Raw genomic sequence first — 13,847 nt, 5'->3', positions numbered from 1 at the left:
CAAACAAGTAAGTATAGTAAAATAAACAAAAAAAGGCAGTCAAGAGGAAGTTGATTGAGAGGGGGGGGGGGGCTTATGGGTAAACAGAGTTGAAAATATGTGTTTTGAGGCGGGACTGAAACACTGGGGACTCAGAGTCACGAAGATCTTGGGGGAGGGAATTCCAGAGGAGCTGCCACTGAGAAGGCTCTGTGACTGTCCCCAAAGCTGCAGAGTGTGGATCTGGGAATGGATAGGAGTCCGGCTGCGGTCGACCTGAAGGACCGTGGGGGTTGATAAGGGGGGGCCAGATGGTGGAGTGCTTTGTAGGTGAGGACCCCTATGGTGAGGACCAGCATTTTGTAGTTGATGCGATGGAAGACAGGAAACCAGTGGAGGTCTTTGAGGACTGGGGTGATGTGATGCCATGATTTGGTATGCGTAAGGAGACGTGCAGCTGCATTTTGAATCCGTTGGCGTCTGTTGAGGGATGTAGTGCTGACAATATACAAGTATTTACCACATGGCAGTACAATATAGCAGCTACGACATATAATAGATCCTGACAAAGCAGAACTGATGTCTGTTTTCTCTGTCTGGCGTGTGATGTAAACAAGAAGCAACCTATTCAATTGTACAACAAAAAAGGCAAAACAGAAGAGTGCGCAGCATGTGTGTTATGGTTATGTACTAAAGGACATGTTGTAAACTGTTCAATATCAAGCACATGGACAGTTCAGATGTGTGTACTTTTGTAATGTTTATATAGTAAGAGGCTGCAAAAAAAATAAACTTCTAGAAAAAACACACAGGGAGACCCGCCCACTTACGTATTAGTTACATTAGTTATTGAGGACGTTCAGTGTGGCTCTGATTGGTCGGTTGACTTATCGTGACCAATCAGAGCTCACGCTGAACGTCATATATTCGGTCTGGTTGCCTCCCTCTCTTCTTCCTTCACTCCATGACTACCAGATGTTCAAGAAGGTCTCAAGCACACCGATGAGGACTGCAAAATCAGGACAATTTCACCACGCAGAGGACCCACGGACTTTGATGATTCGTGATTTATTTTTGTTAGAATTTAAGTTTGTTTTAGTTTGTATTTTTGCGGTGAAAAATTACTTTCGCATCGCTTTTGAGGCAGCGGCGGGGCGGGAGTCCTGAGAAATTCGGTAAAATACGAAAATAGGGTGAGTAATGTTAAACACAGAAGACTTAGACGTTTGTAATTTGTGATTTTCTGGCCTCCATATTTCTCTCTAAACGTGTATTTAAATGTGACAAACACGTTTTGTCAATAACTAACAAGTTAAACTCGAGACAGAACAAATGGCGCATACAAGAATATCATGGAAGCTTTCATCGGTTAAATGTAAACACGACATTTAATGACGAAGCAGGAAGACACATTATTTTGCCTTTCAAGAACACAATATGTGTGTAAATATGCAGTAAATGATTTACATCTCTACATTCATGATAGTTTACGGTGATATTTGTCATCAAGGCTTCCGTACGGCCCACACGTGTAGCCTACAATCTGCAGACAGAATTACAAATTAGCAAACACATTTGTAAATCCACTTTAGCCCCACCATGAAAAATGATGTTAAAGTAAGCAAAATAAAGTCCACCAACTCGCGCGGAGTAAATTGCACAGACAGCAGTTAGTAAGATTGATTTCAGTAGCCACTTGTCTGGAAATACCGAAGACTAGAAACGGTTTGAAAACCTTTGTCACGTAGTGATCGTCTTCTCAATAGAACATATTTGATCATGTCTTCTGGCCAATCAAAATCAAGATAACGACGTGGTGTTGTTCCAGGAAGTCCCGACGGAGAATACTTTTGCTGGAGTACATCTCTATACATCGATACAACATTACGTGTTGATAGAAATCAACACGTAATAAAATAAGACCCCGCGGTTTGATGATTGATAGGTGTGTGGGCTGTCTTTCATTTTAACACAGAACAATGGGGGCTATCCACCCTTATCCACAATGTAAAGTAATTCAATAAACAACTTTATTAATCCCGCAAGGGGCAATTGGTTATGAGCAGCAGCTTATGTCATGTACACAGGCAGGAACATACAAGAAGAAAACACACAGATACACCCAGGAGCACAGATGTGGATAATTCCAATTTACACTATAAATAGTTCAAAGCATCACAATAATAAATAATCAAGTTAAAACACAGCCTCTTCTCGCTGTGAGGATCAGCAGGTTCAGCTTTCAGAACAAAGTAACACAAAACTAAAATGGCATTCATCTTTTTTTTTTAATATGTCGTGTAGTAATAGATTTCTTTATTTTTCTTCTCTAGAGAGTACAAGAATGTGCATTTTATGTTAGTATTTTAAAAAATATCCTGGGGCAGAAACCCCCCCCAGAGCCCCCTGCAGGGGTTGGGTTTTCAGCATGTCAACTCTTTTACTTGTGGGAACATTGCAGGATTGGCTCCAGGTCGCCCTTTTTATTTACTACAAGACAAATGTGCCTTTTTATTTCATACAGTTCAATTTGGATTGAGACAGGGAAATAATCTAAACCTCACGCATGGCGTTTCACTGTCAAGGGGAGCGTGTATGTAATTACATTGCAAATACTGACTTGAGCCCCACCACTGTATGGGTTAGCCCTACCATAGATTACCCAACAAAAATACTCTGGAGCCGCCACTGTCTGCAGATGTACAATGAGGGCAGAGAGAGGAAAGAGGAAGTTCAGAGAGTCAATGAGGGCTTCTGACTGTTCAGTGAACGTGAAGGCTGAGAGAGGCAGAGAGTGTAGCCCAGAGGGGGTTTAGTCAGTGGTGTAGTGGGGATTTTTTTGCCAGGGGGGGGGAAGAAGAGGAGACGACACTGGACACTATCTTATGGCTACGTTCCTTTCAAAGAGCCGTTTTTTAAAGGGGGCGCGGTTAATAGGTTTATCTGCAAAATAATCACCAGGATAATGATTGGCTGTATTGCCAGACCTAATGTCAATAATCTGAATTATAAACATGACACAAGGTGGCGCCATATTCATGTCAGTGAATGTACTACTTTGAATTTACCCTCTGTATGTGTTAAGTAAATAAAGTTGCCTTGAATGAAATTCACGCAACTCTTAATATTAGATACTGTGTTTTTAAGTGGCGATGGAGATTATTAATTGAAATCTCTTTAAAGTGGACCTATCGTGCTATATTTGACAAATATATTGTAGGGCCATGCCTATATAAAACATGTCTGTGAAGTTACCAAATGGATCATGCATTTTAGCCATGCCTCATTTCGCTCTTTTCAGCCCTGTTTTTGCAAGGGCTGATTCTGTGACGTAGCTTTAATGTAAATGAGCTGCGGCTGACCACGCCCCCCTGCAGGAGGGGGGAGCGTACTCTCATCAGCTGCTGGGCTCTCAGAAGAGGGGGAGGAAAAGAGAGGCTCCGTCCTCCGTGTTGTATTCTTATTAGGGCTGTCAAGTTAACGCGTTAACGCAAAAAAAAATGAACGCCACTAATTATTTTAACGCGATTAACGCATGTGTATTTTTTTTCCTCGGCCGCCCCGTAGTTTCAGAACGCATCGAGTTTAAAATACCATCTACAAGCTGATGCTGCAGACAGCCCCGCTCCTGCCGCCTGCTTGCAGCAGACCACACTTCCACGCTCACCGGCAGGCCATCGGGAGGACCGGGAGGGTGTGTGTGTGGCCCATACGTGTGGCCCGAGCGAGCGAGAGAGAGACCTTACGTGCATTGTTGTTGTTAGCATCGGGTGCTAGCTAGCTGCGCTAACGGAGCTGTTTAAATGAAAACAGAGGAGCGACATTTCGCCACAACTGCGCCGAGCACTTGACTTTATGCAGGAAGCCAGACAGTGGGACATTGTACGAAAAGTCAGCGTACTCATGATTGCAGCAACATGATTGCAGCGTCCAGGCAGCTCCCGTTCGAGCTTCACTCGAGTTGCACATAGCTTCAACGATCCAACACGCACACACACACACACACACACACACACACACACACACACACACCATTTGTATTGTATGAGAGAGGTTCCAGGTTGAATTGAGGCGAATATTTGTAATGTTCAGAGGTTGTTGTGTTTAATATTCATGAGCATATTTGTCATTGTTCAAATGATAATAAACATTAGCATAAAGCATATTTGTCCACTCATATGTTGATAAGAGTATTAAAAACTTGAAAAATATTCCTCTAAGGTACATTTAGAACAGATCAAACATTTGCGATTAATCGCGATTAACTATGGACAATCATGCGATTAATCGCGATTAAATATTTTAATCGACTGACAGCCCTAATTCTTGATGATTTATAGAGTCGTTATTCATTTGTTTTAAAGCTCAATAAATAACAAAGAAGACATTTGACCGGCACTTTTCAAATTTTGGCCGGAAGATTTAAACTTTAACGGACATGTTGACCGGCGCAAACAAATCTGAAACTTTGCCGCACGGTCCCTTGGAAGAGGCGGAGAGGTGGGTGTTTGTCATCTGCTGGTGGACTACTGGAGAGAATTACAGCGAGGGAGGGATTGCATTGAATTACAGCAGCAGGAGCAAATGCTTGCCTCGGGGAGGGAGAAAAAGAGCCAGAGCGTCCACAGCGGAGAATAAACAGAAGTGCAACCATGTGCGGGAAGTCTTCTTCGCTGCTTTTGTGGGAGACTACAGCGCCACTTACAGGCCTGACAGATGTACTACAGCGTCTCCAGCGCTTTTGAGTGGCCGTGGCCCAACCCCCCATTCCCCTGATAGGTGGAGAGTTGCCCATATAGGCGGAGCACCCCTTTTCTGACGTCGGAACAATTTAAATAATAATCAGCTCCATTGCAGCCCCGTTTTTAGAGATTTGGGTATGGAGGAAAAGAGAGAGGGTTGTGTTTTCTGACACTTGGTGAGTTCCCTGACACACCGGGGACACATATTCATGTATAAAAGACGTACAAAAGTGCATTTTGCATGATCCGATCATAGTCCGGTAAGTACCTGCTAACGGAAACTCTGCTACACAATTCTTATTATTGAAACATGACCGGTAAGTTTCAAATTTGTAAAAGAAATTATTTCCAGACATTTGACCGGCAAGAAAAAATCCTAGCGGAAACCCTGATACAGATGTGTCTATTTTTGTTATCTTAATGTCGTTAGTGTTTAAGGATTTGGATCCATGACACTACTTGAAGGGAAACCTTATATGATGTTACTTTGAAAATGCCAATGCTGAACATCACTGACAAATGTGTAAAACATTTATACTCTCCAATATTGAGAATACAATCTGTAGTTTAGAATTATGAAGACATCTCAAGTAGGGCTGTGCATCTTCACTGGTCTCACGATTCGATTACGATTATCCTGTCAACGATTCGATTCAATTCGATATCCCGATGCATCACGATTCATACCAATGCGTTGCATCCTCAATTTTCTATATTACTGCACATGGCTTATTTTTCATCAATGCATACATGCAGTAAATACATAATATGAACTCTCTTTTTATTATTTAGAAAGTGCTTCAGAAATCAATAATATAAATTAGGGATCGACCGATATGGCTTTTTCAAGGCCGATACCGATTATTAGTAATCAAGGAGACCGATATTTGGAACCGATATACATTTGCAGTAAAATCAGAAAATCTATAGTGTCAAAATGTAGAATAACACAAACTCCAACACAACTCAACACAACTTCTTTGAAATGCATTTAAGCATAGCCTATATTATGTTTAATGAACTTTTAAACATCTTACAACTGGTTTCCTCTCTGAGCCCTTTTCTTTAGTGCAGCCATCTGCTATGAGTTAGAGAGAGACAAGAAGTGGGGCTGCAGGCTGACATGCTTAACTAACAATAATGCTTAATTTTTTATATCAAACCAATGCCTGTCTGTCTAGCATAAAATCCCAATAAGCTGCTAGCAACTGAAAAACACTAGTGCTAGCTAATGTTTTGCAAACTATTAAAAGTGAGGCTATTACAGTAGACCTAACGTTAGACTAGTAGCCTCACTTCTAATATTTTGCTAAACATTTGCTAAATACATTAGCTAATGAGCTTCACATATCAACCTGAAAAACTGTGAGGCTTCACTCGCAGCCCCCCCTCCGCACCACAGTTACTCCGCTGCGAGACGCTGCACGCACCCCAACTCTGACTGACTTCCCGCGTCCCTGTGTAACTGGGAAGCTGATAGAATTGGATCAATAGATCGTGCTGTTTTTGCAACTACAGCATAGGGGATTGGGATGTTTATTGAACTTCGGCTTTCAACTGATTTACCTTCGAAACACATGTTTGGCTCTGCCGCTCAGCGCTGCTGCTTGCCTCTGTCTGTGTCTGCGTTCTTCGCACCTGCCTGTAATCTGAGAAGGTCCCGCCTCTATGGCTGGCTCCTGCCCGGAAAATCTTCAGTGTTGATTGACACTTCAGTAATAGCCTATCAGATAGTGCTGTGGGCGGGACATTGCTCGTGTACAGAGAGTGGTGACTGCAGACAGAGAAACGGCCGCATCAGAGCCAAAGTGTTATCGGCAATTTTATTAAAAAAAGGCCGATACCGATAATCGGTCAAATGAGGAATATCGGCCCCGATAATCGGCCTGGCCGATAATCGGTCGACCCCTAATATAAATGTCTTGACATTAATTTATAAACCAAAATAAATGAATTGTATAGGTCTAGCCTCCCTATATCTGTGTGTGAAGTTGTTCCATCCTCAAAAACAAAAAGCTAATGCTTCTGCAGTCTAGCTGCAGCTTCTAGCCACGGTCTGCTGTTAAAAAAAGGACACTGAATGTCCTGAATGTGGCATCACACACAGGACTTGAGTCTGAACACAGCAGACAACAGGAGTATTTACAACAGTATAACAACTAAAATACTGCATGTGGGTGCACACTTACATTCTCTGTCTTACTGTTACATAAATCCCATGAATGCATGAGACTAAGTTAGCTTCATTATATCTCAGTGATTAAGTGAATAATAAAGTTTCTATCGGGTCACGATCAGCCTGTCACTCATTATTTTCAGGGCGGGGTTTGGAGGAACGGAGAGGAGACGGTGATCGCGGAAGCTTTTTTCCTCCTGCCTTCACAAACTTTACACGCGTATATATCGTCTGAAAATTGCTAGAGGACATTCATACTCTGCAATCCAAGACTTAATTAAATCCACCAAAAACCTGACATGATTGTAACGCGATTATTTTTGAAAAACATAAATCCCTGTCTCTCTGAGCCGCAGCGACACGGAGTGATTCAGAGCGGGTCCTTCTGCTGTTGGTTCTGGACTGGTGTTCTTGTGTTGGTGGATAAAGCAGACTGCTCCGTGTTTGGTGTTGCTGTGCCGCTGTCACGTCTGTTCCCTGATCTCTGCGTCACCGACCGATTTGATATTAAAGTGACAGAAAAAAAACGTTATAGTAAAGCCGTGGCTGGAAAATCAGGAAGCAACGTTACTATGCTATAATCGCTTATCTTCCGTCACTGCATCGATACCGAATCGTCCGCATCGCAATGCATCGTAGAAACGATTATTTTCAACACCCCTAATATCAAGGCAGCAAACTCTCCATATACTTAAACACACTTGCCTATACTACCCAAGTAAATGTGTGTCCTGCGTTATCAATTCAACGCCAGCTGTTGCATTTATTCCCTTTTTGAACGTATCTGGACCCACATCCTAGGCAAGGCCAACATTTGGGTTCAGGAACTCCTAAGAGAGGGGTTGGTTTGTTAGGTTTCCTCAGTGGTAAAAGTTTATATTGTTGTGAATGTCAACCATTAATTGTCCTTTCTTTTGTTTCCTAGACCTCAGAAGAGACTGAAGTCCTCACTTGAAAGACTTCTCTACATGCAATGAGATCTGGATATCACTACATCCGAGGAGGGGACTGTTCTAAGTTTCAACACTCGAGTTATGTTGGCACTCTCCTGTCCCCTCATGATGACATTAAAGAAACACCTTCAGTGGTTCCCCCTGAAAATGGAATAAAAAACAACATGGTTGCCATTCAACTTCCTGGAGAGCTTGGAGTAGCTCATGGCCCAGCTCAGTTGCAGCAAGGCTATGCACATTCCAAACAACATTTTAAGGAACTCCACTGCCATCCAAAGTCACAGTCAAGTATACTAGACTGTGGATTCCAGCCCCTTATACCTGGGGATAGTGCATGTTATTCTCAGGGCAGTCGCAACCAAATAAGCCGAGACGAAAATGTTAATCATTTTTCATCAACACATGTCTCTAGTTATTTGGGGAATATTGCTAAATCTGTTTATATCACTTCCTATCAGCAGAAGGTCTGCTCTCGCTCTGTAAGCAGAGACAAAGTCTTGCCAGTTGGAGAATTGGAACCACCTACAGATGACGACATACGCGACTATATTGCAGAACGCGTCAGATATTTTGAGACTATATCAAAACGTGTACCTTCCGAAAAGCTGTGCAACAGGGACTCTCCACTGCAGTCTGGCCCCATCTCACCAAAGATTGACTGTTTTTCCTATCTCCCCAAAACCTGTGCCTCTGTGCCAGCAGTTGGACCAGCACTTGAAGAGGACAGTTCAAAGGGCAGCAAAGCATTTGCTGTGTTACTGCCCAAGTCTAAAGGGATCGACGATTGCTCTGCATCTGCTTCAGAGAAACATTCAAAAGGTACACTATTCCCTGCTGTCGAAAACTCAAAACATGCTCCTAAAGAATCTGTTGAGAAGAGTTCATCGATATATTTAGATTTGTCAGTAAAAGAAAACCCTTGGACATATATATACCCGCACACGGCAATAACAAACTTGTTTATTCAGATGGCTGTGGATATACTTTTCTTTGGTAGCAATTATTATAAAGGTTTTCATAGCAGATGGTATGAAATTTATTTACAGGATGGCATGAACACTCACTGAAGGAGCTCATTGCTTGTCTGGAGAATTTAGAGAACATTGCAGAGCTGGAGAAGGTCATACTGCGACAATATTGGAATGGGAATAAAGATAACATTCATCTCTTTGCATCCACAGAACATCCACGAAAAATGAAGAAAGTTCCTGCCACTTGCACAAGGGAAGAAGATGGGAGGCCAGTGGTAGCCGCAGCAGTGCCTGAAATGACCTGTGAAGAAATGACTGAGAAGCAATCCAGTTTGATTTTCAACGGTAGCCCGTCAGAAGAACAGAAGTCCTTTTCGTTAAATATTAAAACATATTTTGGAGACAAAAGCCAACTTCCTGGTGTTTCTAGGGCTCCCAAACACACCATGGAGAGGGAGACCAGCAACGTGGCCCTAAAACCAGTGGAAGCAGTTGGGTTGGACAGTCTGTGCGATATGATCGACGACTCAGGGGATCCTCAAATCAAGCTAACTTCAGTGCTATCTGAAAACAAATGTTTTGGACAAGCATCACTCATTGAAAATCAACAATGCACCACGCTATATTCAGCTGTTGATACACTTAAAATTCATAACGTATGGTCAATTTCTACAAACCAAAGTGAAGGGCATAGCAGCCAAACAAGTTATGAAGGTCCAAGAATGGATGCCGGTTCTACGCGCTTACAAACTGATTCAAGCATAGCCCTTTCAGAAAACAAAGTTGATTACTTTCCTACAGCTTCTGAAGACATTATGAAAGCTGAAAGTCCCCACATTGATGATATGACTGCAGAGACCTCTTCAACTACACCAAATCCCAACGATAAGCAGTCATCATTTGAAAATGAAGGCGCTGGATTGAAAGATGTTACTGATGAGGATGATGATGATGATGATGATGATGATGATGATATGTTATTCATACCTATAACTATTTCCGACGTTACATTTGAAGATCAAGAGAGCCAAGAAAAAGATGGGCTAGATGGTGGAGAAACAGAAGACCAAGAAAGACAGTATGATCCAAATTCAAACCACTATCCAAAACCAGTACAAGCTTGTAATTCTACTCTAATGAAAGAGTTTGAGACAATTGAAAGCTTTTTAAAAGCTGTGAATTCTAAGAAAATACAGGTGAAATTGGTTGGCACACCTGCATTTGAAATGGACTCTGAGGGAGAAGGTTGGTGTCATACACCTCATAAGAGGAGACGGCCTTCAAACAGCTCTGAAACTGAAGACAGTTGTGATTACCCATTCGAATCAGATAACAAACATTTACCACTATCCAGGAGTTTGTTAGGAAAGAAGAATATTTCAAATAACAAAGACACGATAATAATTCAATCTGACTCTGAAGATGATGTTGAACAAAAGAAGCCAAAAAGGAAGAAACTTTTCACTTCCAGCTCAGAGGACAGCGACAGTTCCACATGTAGTCGCCCAAAGCCACATTCATCCGAAACTGTAGGCAGTCGATGTGAAACTTCAGAAGAAAACCCTACAAAAAAACGACGGTTATCTGCAGACTCGCCAACACGCCAATCTAAATGCCATGATGCACCGTTCGAAGAAAGGATGCAGAATGCATGCTCTGACCTGTTGCACAGTGAAGAAATGAATGGGCAGCTGGGTGGCTCCACCGAGAGTGTAATAGTCATTGATTCTCACACCGAGGACGATGACCAAAACACAGAACCAAGCGGAAATACATTCATCTGTTCAGGGTCGGATGACAGCGATCACCGATGTGTTGAACAGAAAAGACAGTCCCCTTTAACTGTGAAAAGTGGTAATGGTTCTGCTAAAGACATTCTTCGAGAAGTCAGACCGTCTTCTGCAGACCTATCACAGTCACTGAACCAGTCAATGCTTCATGATGCACCACAGAAGACAAACGGACATGATTCTGATGTGATAAAGAAAAGACATTACCACAAACGTAGGGTAACATCTAAAAGAATAGTCTCATCAGAATCAGAGGAAAGTGATGATGAAACTGTGGACAGTCTTTGTGGAGCTGGTAATGAAAAGTTGAAAAATAACAGTCTGTCATCCAAGGATCCAAAAGAGAAGCAACCCCAGTCTTTGAAGAAGAAGGCCAACTCAACTTCAGGTTCAAAATCTGTGATTCCTCGCTCAGTTGTTGAAAAGCCTAATCAACATCATAAACTCTTTAAAGAATTTAACAACGACCGACAGGTTAAAGATTGCACTCCAAAGTCCTCCACAGCATCCAGTAAAAAGACTGACTCTGTCGATAAAAATACATTGGATTTGCCCAAACCAAAACGTGCAAACGATGGACCACATACAACAAAGCATAACGTTCAGGCCAATGTTAAAAAAAACACAATATTTTCAAGACAACATTCCTTACCAGGCCAGAAATGCACATCCACCTCTGTCAGTGAAAAACAATCTAAAGCCAGACGAAGCTCAGTCGGCTCAAGATATTTATCTCCATCTGGAGAAACACCGGCCTCCTCTAATCATCCTGCATCCAAACAGAGCATATATACTCCCAGAGATAATTTGTCTACGTTAAGACTACGGGGCTCTGTCTCTTGTGGCGAGAGGTCAACGATGAACCATCCTGTCAATCCCACAAAATGCCCTTCACCAACTTCTGCAACCATGGAAACATCAGCAAGGAAACGGTTGACAAAAGAAATGGAGCTCTTTATCCCAATTGGAAACGAGCTGAGTAAGAAACTAAAAAAGACAAAATCCACCCTGGGAATGGAGGATGACGTGACAACCGGGACATTGCCTAGTCGACATAACAGGGCACCCATACAGAGGCAAAACTCAAAGTCTGCAACCCCCCTAATGAAAAGGACCAAGTTTGATGCAGTACAGTTGACAAAGGCTAGGATCCGGGACACCCCAAAGGAACAAGGTGTGTTCTTTTGAAGTGCACTTTTTTTTTGATTGTCCTTAAAAGAGTCTGATAGTAGTGAAATGTATTTTGTATGTGTCTAATAAGAATGTGTGTTCCTAATCATTATTCCTACTGTAGATAACTACGATTGTGAAGGTTACAAATGGTCAGAGAAGCCAACAGTGACGAAGCCAATACAAGGTATTACCTAAACAAAATTCTAACATGGTTTGCTCTGAGTAAGAACAATTGTCTTACAGCCAACCAATGCACAATGCAATTTCCTTTGGGTTTCTGCAGTACCGGTGTAACTCTTTTTTTTTTTTTTTTGTACCTGAAATTTTTCATTTTAGGTTTAAGCAGGAAGAGAAAGATGTATAAATCTCATCCAAGACTCCACTAGTGAGAAAAAGGATGGCAGTGGCTACCAATGCAAATCAAGTTTGTCTCACTCCCTAAAGGACAGGTGGCTGATTCGTGAAGCAGAAGTTCTGGATACCATCTATTCATTTTCTGTATTTTGAGCTTGTCTATGTGGGAACTGTACATTTGTTTGCTTGTTGGCAGATGTTATTGTTACTGGCTTCCTAAAGCTATTTTATATTATTGTATACATTTTTATTTTGCATGTTTTATACTTTGAAAACCCACTTATGTTAACTCTATTCCTATGGGCGAGTTTCTATCTTTTTGTTTTTTAAAACGTGACTGTATACAAAACCTTGAATGAATACATTTCTCAATGTGTCTTGCAGTACTTCTATTTCGACACTAGAGGGACAATGTTTTATATACTGCACAAACAGCACCAGTGCCCGTTCAACCATATGATGAGGAGCAGCAGTGAGAGAAGATATGTTGCAACTTATTTACATTTATAAACATGGTTACTTGTTGATGAATCAGTTGTATAATTGTTTTTGTCTGCCAATGTTGATATATTAAGACTATTTATAAAGAAAAAAGTTCAGGTATGAATTAAAGGTGGGGTAGGTAAGTTTGAGAAACCGGCTCGAGATCGCTAGAATTTGAAAATACACAACCGGAGAAAATCTGCCACTTCCTTATAGAGCCCCTCCTCCAACACACACGAACGTGCAAATGACCAATGAGGGCACGAGATAAGTTTGTGCCCCGATGGAAGGCTGACAGGCAGGTAGGCCATCCAATCCGGCCGGCTAAACGGATTGGTTGTACTTTTTACAGTATTACGGCTTCTACAGATGATGTTTTTTTTATGGATTTTTTGTCAAAGCACTTAAGATATTCATTGCTATCGGGATGTTAAGAGCATTCCATGGAATATAACAAAAAGTGTATCTCGAGCCGGTTTCTGAAACTTACCTACCCCAACTATATAGTTAATAAGCACCATATCAAATGCATAATTTATAAATGCGCCTACATTTAACCTTAAATTAGATATGTCCCGATCACGTGATCGGGGATCGGAGCCGATCACGTGATTTTCAAAAGATCGGAATCGGGGATCGGGAAAATAATAATTTTTTTTTTTTTTTATATAAAATATTTTTATTATTTTATTTAATGTTACAAAACAAAAATGACCATGTTCACGCCTTAAAGTCATCCTGAGGATGATGTTAAAATTACACAACATCATGTATGTGTTGCTTTCTTTGGGCTTGTTTTCATAGACCTGGGGGGTATACTGCGAAGCAGGATTTTCGCTTAGCCGGCTAAATTCAGGGAAAACTCCGGCTTTCCGGTCCTACGAAGCTGGTTCTCTTTTTAGCAGGCTAGATCTCCATGGTAATATATGCTAAGCAGCTAACCTGGTCGGGACCAGGTTAGGTTGCAGGCTAAGAGCTCAACTCAGTGAAAGCACCGCCTGCTGACCAATCAGAGCTCAGTGTGCGGAGTTTAAAGCGATCAAGTCATATTACAGGAGAAAGGAAATACAGAAAAACTGCCGTCGCAGGAAAGACGGCCGGCAAAAATCACCGACTGTGTGAACGTGAACATTAATAGAATATCACCTCCCATCTTCAGAGCAATCTGACTATTATAACATTAGCGTTAAGAAAGCTTACTTAAATATCGGCCACAACACAAGTAC

General features: G+C 41.7%; 1 long non-coding RNA gene across 3 annotated transcripts; it reads left to right on the top strand.

Moving 5' to 3' along the window:
* Positions 1-162: 162 nt before the first annotated feature.
* Positions 163-12,669, top strand: LOC117439212 (uncharacterized). Of its 3 annotated transcripts, none has more exons than XR_011642522.1 (5): positions 163-309; positions 7,823-8,669; positions 9,032-11,785; positions 11,906-11,968; positions 12,121-12,669. It is a non-coding gene; the product is annotated as an uncharacterized lncRNA (long non-coding RNA). The 3 variants fall into 3 exon arrangements; XR_011642521.1 differs by having other exon boundaries at positions 163-324; XR_011642520.1 differs by lacking the exon at positions 163-309 and adding an exon at positions 900-1,172.
* Positions 12,670-13,847: the final 1,178 nt, after the last annotated feature.

The sequence above is a fragment of the Pseudochaenichthys georgianus genome, chromosome 23, assembly GCF_902827115.2.
Source record: "Pseudochaenichthys georgianus chromosome 23, fPseGeo1.2, whole genome shotgun sequence".
In the NCBI taxonomy this organism is placed as follows: domain Eukaryota; kingdom Metazoa; phylum Chordata; class Actinopteri; order Perciformes; family Channichthyidae; genus Pseudochaenichthys; species Pseudochaenichthys georgianus.
This window is presented reverse-complemented; position numbering and strand designations above follow the sequence as displayed.